The sequence below is a fragment of the Lolium perenne genome, chromosome 4, assembly GCF_019359855.2.
Source record: "Lolium perenne isolate Kyuss_39 chromosome 4, Kyuss_2.0, whole genome shotgun sequence".
Lineage (NCBI taxonomy): Eukaryota > Viridiplantae > Streptophyta > Magnoliopsida > Poales > Poaceae > Lolium > Lolium perenne.
In genome coordinates, this window is record NC_067247.2 from 129,871,601 (window position 1) to 129,875,995 (window position 4,395).

Here is a 4,395-nt window from a genome sequence, read left to right on the forward strand (position 1 = left end):
AAATTAAATAAGAAAAGGGCCTATGTGCCTATGGCTATTTTTGGTAAAACTTTTACCTAGGCTTTTCTACCTTGTTTAGATGTTTTGAAAACATCAACAAACCTAACCTAGTACCTACCAACTAATTCAAGTAAGAAACAAAAATAAAATAATCATATGCATAGAGGCATATGTGACACCTAGCCATATTACCAAATCTTGCCATATGCCCTCATACTCTACCCAAATGGTTTGAAACCATCTCTAGACCTAATCTAACCCTAAATAGACCCTAACCCATGCCCAATTGGACCGAGTGAACCAAAATAGAAAAAAATAAGAAAAATCCAATTCACCACATACATGTGTTTATGGGCATTTTGTAAAAGTTTGACCTAGGCCAATTTTGCTTGTGCCATTGCTTGTATAATGTTACTAAACACTTAATAACACTTTTTGAACCAAAGAAACCCAAATCAAATCAAGAGAAAATCAAAAACCAAGTCACATATGATAATGGTCATATGTGACACTTTTAACATCTTACCCACTTTGAGCCTCTTTATTAAGAGTTTTCTAAACTAAACCAAGCCAACTCTTTGCACCTCATCCAAGACAACATCAAGGTGAACAACTTTTCTCAAAACAACCCTTGCAAATTCTTGCTCAAATTCAAATGAGGATCAAGCAAAGTTGCAACAATGAAACAAAACTAAGATCATACCCATTTTGAGATTTTGCAAACCAACACCATTTTGACCACCACCACCATTCTAGTCCAATCTTTATTCAAATCCACTCCACAAAAAAGATTTGAAAAATTCAAATATTTTCCTCTTGCGGCCATTAACACAAACACTTGGCAGGCATCAAATTACTTTGCTCATACATGCTTTTATCCACTAGGTTTTAGACTAAACCAACTTTACTCTGGCCATCATTGAACCCTTCTTACACCTCTACATCAAAGCAAAGCAATGGTACCACAGTACAAGGCTTGACATGATCAAAGAAAGCCCATGCCGAGCTCAAGGACACCACCATGCCACTCCTCCTCTCCATCCTTCTTTGGTCCTCTTCACAATGTCAACGAGACTCACCACGTCCTGCAGAGCACGCTGGTACTTTCTCTGGTCGAAGAAACGCACGCCCACGCCCAGAACGTAACGCGCCCGTACGCGCCCAGACGCGCACAGACCATGCCATGACGCGCATGGTCATGACGCAGAGTGCGCCAGAGCATTGCATCGTCCCGTCACTGTCGTCGACCCCTGGCTCTCTCCTCTCGCATGCAGCTTCACCTCACCACCAGCTAGCGCTTCGACAGGATCACTGGCCCGCACTCGACCTGTCACCGTCGCCATCGTCACCGTCCTTCCGCCACGGTACTGAGAAGACGACAATGTCGCCTGCCTGCTCCCGTCTGCCCCCGTCCTCGCCATCACGCGCGTGATGATCACTGAGCCCTGCTGCGCCGTCCACGCCCACTCCCTTGCCCTTTCGCGACCCCTACCGCCGTCATCGCCATCGACCTGCCCTGCTCCGCCTCGGACCCTCTCGACCCTATAAAAGGAGACCACTCCGCGAAGGAATTCTCACACCATTCGACTCCTCTCCTCTCTTTGATCCTCCACCGCCCCTCTCCCAACCACATTTTCGCCGCTAGCCGCCCAATTGCACACTGAAGTCCCGTAGCACCGCCGCCAATCAAGCTGACGAATTCGGCCACCTCAAGCGCCCCCATGACCACCGCTGACCTCGCCGTCGACTCCTCGTTCGTCTGCGACCCTCCTCGACCCTCGCCGGAGCTCCGGTAGGCCTCCGACCCCCTACCCGGACCGTGGCCAGTGCTGCCTCTCGTCGTTGACGACGATGCACCTGCATCGTTGGATCAGGATCTGATCGTGCGACGCTGGTTAATCCGTACCGATTCGGGTTTAAGACCCACTGGCACCCTCTCCCCACCTGTCAGGCGGCCCGCTACGTACAAGACGCGCTAGCTGGGCCGGCCCAACCTTTTCTCCCTCATTCTGGCCCAATACCGTTTCCCGCCCGAGCCCAAAATTTGAATTCGTTTATTTCCTTTTAGTTTCAAATTCAATACTGGTGCTCACTTAGAATTTAAAAAACTTCAAATCCACCAAACCAAATTTGACCAATTTTATATATTTAGAAATCTCAGGAAATGCTCTATCCAACCACACTGGTTTCAAACCAATAGCTATTATAAATTTTGAATAGTAAAAAGAACAAGACAGAGAGTTTTCAGATTTCAAATAAATTTATAAAATCAACCATTTTGAATTTTGAGGTGATTCCACCTCTCATAATTCACTTTTCAAATACCCTAATTGTGTATGTAAAAACATAGCCTAGTTGTTTGCATGATCATGGGATAGAGCAAAATATTGGCTATGTAGTCAAATTCTAGCCCATTTAAACTATTTCAAAATTAGGATTTCAAATCTATGAGGTGTAGCACCTCATTTAAAACATCTTCCCAAGTATTATGAAGTAATGTGGTGACCCTTGTTGAATGGTCTCATACTTTCTCACTTGAGGGTCTTAAATCAAAGTAGTATTTAAATTGCATGAGATGATGAATCTCATTTAAATCATGTTTCTCAAATTATAAGTGTGAAGTGTTGACCTTGGTCAACATGTGATCATACCTTGTTATCTGAAGAGATTAAATCTTAACAAGATTCAATAAGAGGAAATTATTTCTCCAAAGAACTAAATAGAAACCCTAATCCCTATTTCAATAAGAGGAGTTGTTTTCCAAACCCTAATAAGAAACCCTAAACTAATGTTGAGTACTGATTGGGATGATGCTAGATCATCTTGTGTGAGCCATTAAGGCTAATTAAGTCTACTTAAGTATTGTTTGGTGATTGTATCCTCGTATTCGTTTATAGACGCTAGTACCGGAGACTATCAAGAGGAGGAGGTCTTCTACCAAGAGGAAGAAGAAGAGAACTTTGATCACTACCCCAATCAAGGCAAGCTAATATTCTTGCAAGTTGCCCTAGTGCAAAGCTCTACAAGAGCAAGGCACCATTACTTATTACTTTATGCTTAATGATCCTATCCCAAGTTTTTACCTTACAAGTTTTGACTTTGGTTTACCAAAGATTATTTTTGATTTACGATTCACCTAATCTAGCAATGGAGTGGTACAAGAGCATCACACTTAGCCTAGAAAGCTATAAGCTAATTAGCACCCCTCATGACTAGTTGCTAGTGCTAAAGCTAAAAGTGACTACTTTAGATGGGAACTTGTGAAAACCAATGACTTTGAAAACCTTGGAATGATGAGTCATTCTATTGAAAGATTTTGAGGCGAATATGACTTGTGAATGACTTGGTGAATTTTACAAAACTGATGGTTGGGTTCGGATGTGATACCATTTCCAATTCTTAAGTACCCCCATAATACCTAAATCTGGGTAAGGATTAACTGGAAACTTATGTATTTTAGTATGGGTTCCCTCTGCACAAGCGTCATAGGGGTTATGCCGAGGCTGCCTCCGTTGAATGTGAAATGACGTGAAATGAGGTGACTGTCCTACCCAAGCCTTGTGCAGTTCCCGGGTTGGCGGTATGCTTTCACCGGGAGGCCATGCTCATGGGGAGAGGTGCCTATACTAGGGTATTTAAATGAAAGGTTAGGATTGGTAGTTCGCGCACTGAGTGCGATAAATCAGGGCCAGTTACCCCTGACGGACTATTGAAATTGTTGCGGCACAAGTGTACAACCTCTGCAGAGTTTAAACTATTCGAATAGCCGCGTCCGCGGTCATGGACAGTTGCAAAGGCCATACTGTTCCGTCATCAGAACTTTTCGAAAATATGACTGGTGACTTGTGACTTGAATTGAAAGGTGACTTTGACTTTGAATCACAATTGAGTTGTGGGAATGACACTAATGTTCCCACTTGAGTTAAGTTAGGCAAATGAGGAGTCTTTGTTTACTAAATGCTTATGAAATAAAACTGGCTTTATGTAAATAAACCTAGAGGTTAGAACCCCGTTGATATAATTGTTAGTGCTTACACTAGTATTAGTTTGCGAGTACTTTAAAGTACTCATTGCTTTGTCCCTGGCTATTCAAATGGCTAGACTATGAAGAAGAGCCCCAGTAACAAGATGAAGGACAGCAGGACGTCTACGACAACTAGGACCACTCCTGACGTCAACAGTTGCATGTGAAATAGATGGACCACAACCGCTACTTTGCTTCCGCTATGTATTTTGTAATTGATCAATAGATCAACTATTATTGTAATGAGACTGGATCATGTGATCCTTTTATTTGTAAGACTATTATGATGTTGTAATGAATGATGTTCTGTGATATCAATCTATTATGTGTCGCAAAAACAATATTCCTGGGATTGCGATGAATGGCATAAT